Source organism: Alosa sapidissima, chromosome 13 (assembly GCF_018492685.1).
Source record: "Alosa sapidissima isolate fAloSap1 chromosome 13, fAloSap1.pri, whole genome shotgun sequence".
NCBI lineage: Eukaryota > Metazoa > Chordata > Actinopteri > Clupeiformes > Clupeidae > Alosa > Alosa sapidissima.
Window position 1 is genome coordinate 31,261,858 of NC_055969.1, and position 10,879 is coordinate 31,272,736.

The 10,879-nt window shown below is 40.8% G+C and overlaps 1 protein-coding gene across 3 annotated transcripts in view; it reads left to right on the top strand.

Annotated features, from left to right (window-relative positions):
- Positions 1 to 6,936: 6,936 nt before the first annotated feature.
- nek6 (NIMA-related kinase 6) overlaps positions 6,937 to 10,879 on the top strand; it is a 43,327-nt gene continuing 39,384 nt past the window's right edge. For 2 of the 3 annotated variants that reach the window (XM_042059047.1, XM_042059048.1), the window contains exon 1: positions 6,938 to 7,238. The gene's annotated coding sequence lies outside the window, so the exon portion shown is untranslated. Of the gene's footprint in view, positions 7,239 to 10,879 lie in introns of all 3 variants that reach the window. The other variant, XM_042059049.1, reaches the window with a different exon arrangement.

The window sequence follows — 10,879 nt, forward strand, 5'->3', positions numbered from 1 at the left end:
ACTCATTACGGGGCGAATGAAGGGGCCCCTACTGCCTGTAGGAAGAATATCCCACTTGCAAGTTTGGTGTATCCTACCCGCCGACCGAAGCAGGATCAGTTTACAGCACAGAGGCAGGCTAACAAAACGCTAGAGATTGTTGCAAACGTGTGTATAATGGCAAAGCCGGCAAAGAAGCAGCGAAAACCCTTGACGGAAGATGCAAAGAAAAGGAAAAGAGCTTCAGACCGAGCGAGGGGGAGTTTCGTAGAGAAAACTATTTTTTGCCTGGTGGCCCTTTAAATCATAATTTAGACAGACATTTGTATCACTCAGATTACTAAAATATTTAAAGAAATTATGCTTTCCTTCAGTTTATTTTTTACTCAAGTCTATTAGCAGTTACACACAATAAATCTGTTTTGGAAATCAACAAAAAATATATTCAACACCCATAAGTAAATTGGCAAAAATCTATATCTTAGCTTTGTCTACAATGTAAAGATTTTGGCACTGATTTTTTGGTTCCTTGCCTTTTGGGATGGTGTGTTTTCTAATATCACTGGGAGCAGGGCATTGGTTGAGAGTTGTAGTATCAGCAAAACAGTGGAGGAACTGGCATGTAATTACAAAGCAGATATACTATGGTCAAGCTGAGCCCCTGAAGCCCTTCATCACCACGACAGCTACAGGAAGTAATTACCACATCATTTGCATAACGGATCCAAGCAAGCCACTGTGACTACCGGGCATGCTGGGTATTGTAGTAATAAACTGAAAGGTCAGCTTTCTTGACAAATATGAGCAAAATGATGTTGCTTGCACTCTAAACCAGAATTAAACCTTTATTTGTGTTCCTGTCTGAGACAGAATGAAATTCCTAAAACATGATATGGAGAGTTATAACACAAACAAGAGCAAAATTTGTTTGTGAGTGAATTGTGTGATATATAGAGGGAGCATAATATGTTAAATATGCACAGACACATAGTTGCAAAAACAGCCATTTTCTAATCCTGAATTTCAGAGGTCCTTTGATCAAGGGGCTGACATTCAGCTTTCAACTCAGCTCTCAGCTCCTCAGATTCTAAAATATTTATTTCATCTGACAGGATTTCTTTCCTTTTGGGCTCATATTCAGTTTATTCTGTCATATTATGGGATTGTCTGTCAGAGCCAGCCATTGATAGATAGATACTTAAAAGAATAAACAATAGTGGAGTCCATATATCAATTGAATATGAAAGAGTGCATAGGCAAACACACACACACACACACACACACACACACACACACACACACACACACACACACACACACACACACAGTAACCAGCTCATTGCACTGTGAGGAATGCAATGCAGTTATATTATAAATTATGCATTCTATCAGGATTACTCCATAAATATACCCAGGGTGCACTGCCATTGAACATCTAGAATATCTTTTATATATTTATCCTATTTCTCAAATAGAAATACATGTCCTTTGTGTGGTACATGATTAGATTTGTGTGTACATTAGATTAGTCCTATCTGTTTAATCTCTTTTAAATACATGTAAATCCGGATATGCAGAAGATGGTGCATGTCTTGGGACACCAAGTGGCATTTTCTGTAAGTGATCCAAGAGGGCGCTAGTGAGCTACATTCAGGACTGCCAATCAAATAAAAGGACATGAATCTATCAGCATCATTTTCTTTACATCAAATGCATATTGTCATTTAATTTCGTCCCAGATATGTGATATGCAAACTTTATGCAAGTGACAGTTATTTCTAAAACAAACTTTGGATCCTCTGTGATTCTTAACCAGATGCTCATTTCTGAATGAACCTCTGAAAAAAACAAAACAAATCTGAATTAGCCTCAGATAAAAACAAGGCCGGATGCTGGACAGTGAGCATTAATCCAAGTTACTGCTTGGATTTAATAATCCATTCAATAAATGGAACTTGTAATACAAACTCTTTTTCACACAATCCTGTTGCTGATGCACAAACATTCTCATCAGAGGCCCAATGTGAACATGTGCGTGCATGTGTGTGTGTGTGTGTGTGTGTGTGTGTGTGTGTGTGTGTGGGTGTGTGTGTGCGCATGTGTGTGTGTGTGTGTGTGTATGTGTGTGTGTGTGTGTGTGTGTGTGTGGGTGTGTGTGTGTGTGTGTGGGTATGTGTGTGTGCGCATGTGTGTGTGTGTGTGTGTGTGTGTGTATGTGTGTGTGGGTGTGTGTGGATGTGTGTGTGTGTGTGTGTGTGTGTGTGTGTGTGTGTGTGTGTGTGTGTGTGCGTGTGTGTATGTGTGTGTGTGTGTGTGTGTGTTTGTGTGTGTGTGCGCATGTGTGTGTGTGTGTGCGCACTTGCCATGCATCATTAGGATGCCGAGTGTGTGGTTTGTGCGAGGACCCATTAGTGAAACAACTGCTCTCATTTTAACAAGAGATTCCGCAGTGAGATGCTAAAAGACATGATGTTCACTGGTCACTGGTCTGCAGTGAAGTTCAGAGGCCAAAGGACTCGGCTGGAGGAATGGCAGTACAGGGCCTTTTTAAAGCCCATTTCATGAAGCACAAAGGCAGCAAGACTCTTGTGCAAAACTTGTGAAAAACATTTCAAACGTTTTTTTCTTTTGTGGCCATATAGACCAGTGGATCTTAACTGGTATGCCAAGGCTGTGGAATTTTGAGGAACCCAACGTGCTTTTCTACAGGCTCCTGAAATGGGGCATCCGCTACTGGTTAGGGAATCGGACGAAGGGTTGCCAGTTCAATCCCTGGCTGATGGGAAAAATGTGGGAAGGGGGAGTGAAACCACTCTCATACATTCAAATCCATATCCACATATGAGATGCCCTTGAGTAAGGCACCTAACCCCCAACTGCTCCCCGGGCACCTAACCCCCAACTGCTCCCCGGGCACCGGATCAAGGGCTGCCCACTGCTTCGGATGTGTAGGTGTACTCTTAGTGTGTGTGGGCTCCCAGCTCACTGCTCCAAGTGTATGCATGTGTGCACACCACACCTGGATGGGTAAAATGCAGGGAACACATTTCCTCACAGGACAACTCCTTTCCCCTGTATAAATAGACTAGAGGTGTATTTTTAAATGCATCAATAACACAGCTTCTTAATGATTAATGTTTCAGGTAGCTAGAGATTTACAAGTTTTTAAATCTGGTCTTTAGCAGTCTACCATTTTCAGTTGATTACATGATGTGAAGCTGAGATCCGTCTTGTGGCTTCTTCTAGGCAAGCTCACCACAATCGTTTACAACTAGGATATGCTGCAATGGCTACATTTAAAGGAATTATCCGGAGTAAAATGCACTTTAGATCAATTTACGGATGATTGGGAGTACATACGTTGAGTTGACATCAAAATCATGTCATTCGGATGTGTTTTGAGAAAGTTCGATTTTACCGTTTTTAGTCAAAACTCGTTAGCGTGGAAGTGAGAAGGGCATATTATTTTGCCGCTTTCGTCGCCGTTTTTAAAAAAAAAAAAAAAAACATAGTCCAGTATTTCTTTTGAAATTGAAATGAAGTTGTATGGACTGGACTATGTTTTTTTTTTTTTTTTAAACGGCGACGAAATTGTGAATTTCCAGAGCGTGTTACTCCACACTTGGCAATCGACTCCTACGGACTTTCCCCTAAAGCTGGCAGCAAAGATGGCAACATTTCCGGAAAGGTACTGGCTTGATGAAATTCATTCTGGACTCTCTATCCGACCACATAAAGACCTCAGGATACTTCGGTTTGGCTTTAGGAACCCTCTACTCACTACCACGTAAGTGTAATGTTGTTTGGAACTGTAGAAGAGGTATAAAAATAGCGTTTTGTAGCGCGAAATAATATGCCCTTCTCACTTCCACGCTAACGAGTTTTGACTAAAAACGGTAAAATCGAACTTTCTCAAAACACATCCGAATGACATGATTTTGATGTCAACTCAACGTATGTACTCCCAATCATCCTCTTAAAACATATCCGAATGACATGATTTTGATGTCAACTCAACGTATGTACTCCCAATCATCCGTAAATTGATCTAAAGTGCATTTTACTCTGGATAATTCCTTTAACAACTTTTTCACTTGGCTGCTTCAGCAACAACAACAAAAAAATCATGTCTATCTGAGCACCCTTTATCTTGTTGAGCAACAGAATAAAATCACTTTTGTGCTCAGCTCAGGAACACTTGTATGTAGAAACAATATGAAACAATATGGGCATTTGAGAATGAACACTTGGCTGTTATATAATAATGTGTGTGACATTCATCATGATCAGTCACCATAAGTTGCCGTGCCTTTGGTGTGCCTTGCCCTTAGCCCTAAAAAGGTTGAAAACTCTGATATAAACAACGTGTTATTTCAGAAATCTTATACATTAGCATCGTAAGTGTATTTATATGTTTTTGCTGTGTGAATGCATATACGTTATACACATGTAGTAAATACATGCTCAGTGAGAGCTAATATATTGCATGTCTATATGTATCCACATATGTGGGTGTATGGATGTGGCAAGTGTGTGTGTGTGTGGTTTTGTATGCCCCATGCCTCAGTCGAGTTAACGGGGGCGCCTGATTTTGATGATAAGACTAAGATTAGTAACACAGTGTGGTTCGTTTATTTTGAGAAAGGACAGAGTGGGAGAGAGAGAGAGAAAGAGAGAAAGAGATACACCAAGAGAGAGAGAGAGGATCTGAGCAAGGAAAAGAGACTATGTGATAAAAAAAGGCAAGAGGAGTCATAAGCCACTCTGTAGGTAGGCAGCACGATGGTGCTATACACAGGGGGAATTACATGGAAAAGTGTGTTCAGGAATCCCCCCACACACCCCCGCCCCCAACTACTGAAACGTAAACAGGCTGACATTTGCATGATATTGCATCGACTTGGGTAACAGCCCAGGGGATAGCAGGCCAACTTTGTGCTCTGCATATGATGCATAAAACTGATAAGCTCGCTGCTCTCATGTTGCACACAGGCAGGCTCTGATAAACCAGCAATGTTTCAATCACTGCACTCAAATGGCAGTCTCTGTATAGCGTTTCATAATGACAGACATCTTGACCACTCTTGACAGCACATGGTCAGCAGTGGAGCATAGCAGGAGATTGTTTGGGTTTGCAAAGACCCTTATCCTGGGTGACTCATCAGCTTGTGACCTTTTATGTTTTCCCTTTTTTTTTCACAAATTCTTCACCAGTGCTGTCACAACTGCAACAGTGTGCGATGGATGGTCACTTACAAACAAAGAATCCTCACAGAATCTTCTTTTTCAGTATTTTGCCCCGTTCCAAAGAATGGTTTAACCTTCCTGGAATATCTGCTGTTTTCAGACTTACTCGGAACATGTTTCCACATGTCTAAATAGTCTTTTATAACACAAAGGTGTTTCTAATTTCTTCGAAGGAATACTGATCATTTTTTGAGTGAAAAGAAAACACTCCATGCATGCACTGCCTCAGGGTGTACAACAGGCAGACATACCAGAACAACATTGCAAGACAGGATGAGAGATGTTTGAGCCATTCAGGCCAAGTGGTGAATACATAATATATAAATCCAGCTATTGAATCTGAAAATGAAATTTGAAACTTGTGTTTTGTCATAAAAATAACACAAACGTCTCACTATTCTGCTTTCAGCAGTTCCACAAATGATAGCTAAAGCAGTGGTGTATTCAAAACAGAGACACTTGGTTGAAAAACAGCTATAGCAATTCTAACTTTTTTAAAAAGGTTATTTGGTTGAGTACAAATTGGGTTAGGCCTGGCCTGGCTCAGGCCTGGCACATAAGCCTAAATTGTACTGTGTCTGGTGCTGAGCCCCTGCGCATACTCAGCAGGGTGCAGTCAGTCTTGCATATCTTTGGCAATACACTTTATTTGTTAATAATAATTCGAAGTAAAACACGTTTTCACAGTTTGTTTTTAGCTGTAGAGAACATATTGAGTCAAGAACTTGTGAACGTTAGAAGTTTCACAGGGTTTTCTTTTTTTCTGTCAGTGGGTTGAAGCTACGTCAGCCGCTTGTCAGATGGCAGAGTGAGGTGGATGTGGAAAATGGTCAGAAACAGACCAGAATATAGCCTACATTTACATTCTCCTTAAACATTGTTTCAATTATAGGCTATTAAATGACAAACATAACTGTTGCATTAAGATAGCTAATGCTTTTGGAATTAGATAGACATATCAGAGCAACTCTGTTTACTTTGGCTAGGTAATGTGAGCCATTTTTATAGCTATATTATCAATGGTAAATGTGTTGGCTTCATCTTGATGTATACAAGAACAAGGCTGCATTTAATTTACTCTAGATCAATTAGGCCTCAGTTGCCAATGTTACTTATATGCTGATCTATGTTTGTAAATCTGTTTAACTTAAAGTTCGGAGTTTCAGAGGTACATTTTACATGACATGAAATGTAATGCAAATGACCAGTAAACTACAGGGAGAGGGCTTAAAAAATAGATGAAGAAAATATTGTATAGGCCTATGATAGAAATATGCTCCCCATCAACCAGTTTGGACAGCTCTGCCCCATAACAAATCACAATTTAACCTCTGAGCTTATAGCAGTTACAGACCAAAAGCTCTAATTATTCAGAAGTTACATATTTCAGCACCTTGCCAAAATCTCTGAATCTTCAGGTTACAGGTTAGGAAAATATCTGAAGTGACTAATTATGTCCATATCCCTCAGTATGTTTAAAATAGCACAATATTTTTTTTTTATTTAGGCTAGTTACTGATTGTGTGTGTGTGTGTGTGTGTGTGTGGGCGTGAGAGAGAGATGGAAAGAGATAGAGAAAGAGAGAGAACATTTTAGTAGGCTATGCTTTAAAGTGATGATATTTGCCAGTTGATGGTCCTTAATAGGTTACCTCTAGTGGATATGGCTCTTGAAAAGAGAAACCTCTGGTGACGTTGGTGCGCGCTTCCGCCGTTGGATGATAGTAGCTACGTGACACTGTAGAGCACTTTTTCTAACAACTTTGCTGATAGCAAACCATTACCCAGCTGTTGGTGTAGAGTACATCTCGGCGCAGAAGCTTGCGTGGCATTCGTGTGTAAAACATAGGGCAAGCCATGAGGGGAGTGTGTGTATATGTGTGCCAGTGAGTGAGTGAGAGAGAGCGAGCCTGAGAGCGAGACGTGGGAGTTGCTCAGCAGAATAAGTGTAACTATTATGTTTACTTTCTTCAAGTAGACACCGAAGGAAAGCAGTTGAATTGAAGCACACAGGTAAGATTTATTAACTGCCCGTTTTCTCGCCAAACCAACTCTGTTGCTTGGACCTTAATATGTATAATGTAGTGTTTGATAGTTTGTGACAGCCGCGCGGAGTCCGGTTGTCACTTCAGATGCAAGTCTCACTTTGCGCCAACCGTGTAAACATATTCGTTTGCAGGGTTAAGCCATTTTCAGCTGCCCTTTGCTAGCTATAGATATGAAGTGCTTCAGTTTAGTTTCTGAGGACGGAAGCTATACACTATACTGTTCCTTTCGTGAATAGTTCGAGGATATTTCTCCGACGTCGTGTTGAGAAAAAAAGAAAGCTTGCAGAAGAGAGGAAAACAAGGTTGGGTAGCCTATAGGTTAGGCAACCCTGTCTTGTAGCCAGGCCTAAGTGACTAATTAGTGCCGTATAATTCATTACCATGTACATGGCACTTAATTGAAAATTACAGAAAGTTTTTGATTTGTCGAGGGAAAACTACAAGGGGATGCATGGTGAACTTATTGCCAGGTATCACTTCATTGAGAATTGAAAGAAATCTTTTCTTATTATTTTGAGAGTAAATTATACAGAGCAATGTTTGTAAGGAATGGAAACATGTTGTGATAGTGGGGAGGCAATTGGGCCAGTACTATAGAGTTCTGTCTTAAAGCAATTATCCGGAGTAAAATGCACTTTAGATCAATTTACGGATGATTGGGAGTACATACGTTGAGTTGACATCAAAATCATGTCATTCGGATGTGTTTTGAGAAAGTTCGATTTTACCGTTTTTAGTCAAAACTCATTAGCATGGAAGTGAGAAGGGCATATTATTTCGCCTACAAAACACTATTTTTATACCTCTTCTACAGTTCCAAACAACATTACACTTACGTGGTAGTGAGTAGAGGGTCCCTAAAGCCAAACCGAAGTATCCCGAGGTCTTTATGTGGTCAGATAGAGAGTCCAGAATGAATTTCATCAAGCCAGTACCTTTCCGGAAATGTTGCCATCTTTGCTGCCAGCTTTAGGGGAAAGTCCGTAGGAGTCGATTGCCAAGTGTGGAGTAACACGCTCAGGAAATTCACAATTTCGTTGCAGTTTAAAAATTTTTTTTTTTTAAAAAAACATAGTCCAGTCCATACAACTTCATTTCAATTTCAAAAGAAATACTGGACTATGTTTTTTTGTTTAAAAAAACGGCGACGAAATTGTGAATTTCCAGAGCGTGTTACTCCCTATAGTTAGTTACTCCACACTTGGCAATCGACTCATACGGACTTTCCCCTAAAGATGGCAGCAAAGATGGCAGCAAAGATGGCAACATTTCCGGAAAGGTACTGGCTTGATGAAATTCATTCTGGACTCTATCCGACCACATAAAGACCTCGGGATACTTCGGTTTGGCTTTAGGGACCCTCTACTCACTACCACGTAAGTGTAATGTTGTTTGGAAATGTAGAAGAGGTATAAAAATAGCGTTTTGTAGCGCGAAATAATATGCCCATCTCACTTCCACGCTAATGAGTTTTGACTAAAAACGGTAAAATCGAACTTTCTCAAAACACATCCGAATGACATGATTTTGATGTCAACTCAACGTATGTACTCCCAATCATCCGAAAATTGATCTAAAGTGCATTTTACTCCGGATAATTCCTTTAATTGTATTGTATTTTCAAGTATCAAGTATTACATTGACACTTTCTAATAATAGTTTGTAAAGAATGTAGCCAGTCCTCCAGTCCTCAGTCCAGCCTTAGAAATAATCTATGATTTCACAATAATTTCAAGTTTTCAAGTCTCATTTCAGCCCATGTCAGATTCATAGCTGCGTTTTATGTCGACTCAGTCCTGCTTTTTACTGCAAAAGAGACCCTCTGACTATTTTTATGTACAATTTTCCAGTGAACTTTGTTGTCTTTGATTCTACACAAAACTGTCATAGAAATCTGTTGAAACTTGAAATGACAAGAAAGCTTTATATGATCAACTCTCCATGAAACAGCTCAGGAGAAGCAGAAGTCCAGATCAGTTAGTCAGACAGAAAGCTATTGATTTAAATTGTTTCATCCATACTATTAATGAAAACCTCAGCCCACATGTTTGGCATACAAGCTGTCAAATTGAATTAATGCAGAATTGGATTGGAATGGATTCTGCAAAACACTGAGCGAAAGGAGGTGGGTGTGGCTGTGGGAAGAAGATGTCATGGCGATAAATTAATTGGCGTTTATCGGGAAGGTGTTGTGCAAACATGTCTGCTGCTCCAGAGCTACTTTGTTTATCTTCGCTCCAATGCGACTGGATGGGCTCCATGACATGTGCATTAAGGTCAAACTAGAACAGGTCTGGAGGGGGGGGGGGGGTGGGCGACTATGCCTGAGTGTGCACACCGAATACCTCACTAAAATTAGTCACGTGTCAGATGCCTTATGGATGCAGGCCAGAGCCTCACACACAGGCCACAAAAACACATGGGGGGGTGGAAGGAGTTTCCAAAAGCACCCTGTGAATGGCTCCGCCCTCTCTTGTTTGTCCTTGAGTGTGTGTATGTGAATGTGTGTCTCTCTGTTGTGATAACACTTGTTTTTGTGTAAGTGTTTCAATCAGTGTGTCTTTGCATTCACCAAAGCCTAGTTGCTAAAACTTAACCCAGGGATGCTTTGCCATTCACACGATGAGGATGATAACAGTGAGTGTTGCACTGAGGAGGCAGAGTATTGGCTCATCCGGTTGCATTTGCTGCTTTTCTGGGAGCCACTGGCAGTGAAACAGAGCTTGGAATGTTGAGGTCACTTTTTAATACCCCTTACAGATGCTAATGGGTGTTAGCTTGACATTGGGTGAACTTCATACATGCCACTCTCCCTCCATGTTTGTCCCAGGAACACTCATCTCAGCACTACCTATGCCACTCTGACAAAGGTTCGGTTTTCTTGGGTTTGTTTGCTTTTTTGTTTTGCTTTTAAGTCATCGTTTGTCACCGTTATCCAGTGTAATACCACACAGCTGTCACTTCAAATGGATGGATGCAGAAGGAGCAACCTAAAGCCCCGATTTAGCCCCTTCATCTTTATTTTTATCTCAAACCACCCGCCTGCCCCCGTGCACAACTCTCCTACTCTTGGCTGTCTTGTGGCCTAGTGGAAACTGTATCCGGCCACGATCCAACCCCGCACTGTCCAGCTCATCGAGGCCCCTGTTGAAGTAGAATGGCAAATAGCGCTCTAAAAAAAATAAAAACGAAGTAGGACCATTTGTGGAAGCTGGAGTCACTGTGAAGGCTAGGAAGGAACCCCATCGTCACTGTCAGGCATTTGAATAAACTCTAGACGGGGGAGCTGACGCCGTGCATGGCTGACATAACTGGAGTCCTGAGTCAGAGCTGAAATAACCAGAGACCGTTTTGGCTTGGGGAATGTTGAGCTGACACCACAGGCATAACCTCAATCAGAGGCATTAAGGGAATTTCTATTTCTGCGTGGCTCATTTCACAAAATGTCTATATTTAATAGCTTGTTAAAACTCCAAACAAAGAGTCAACAGACTAATAAGAAGAGAGCTGTTGTTGAAACTCTTAACACCCACGCAATATAATCAAACACTTCATTGGTTCTGATATCTAATAAAAGTATTGTTGTACTATTTATGACATTCAGCA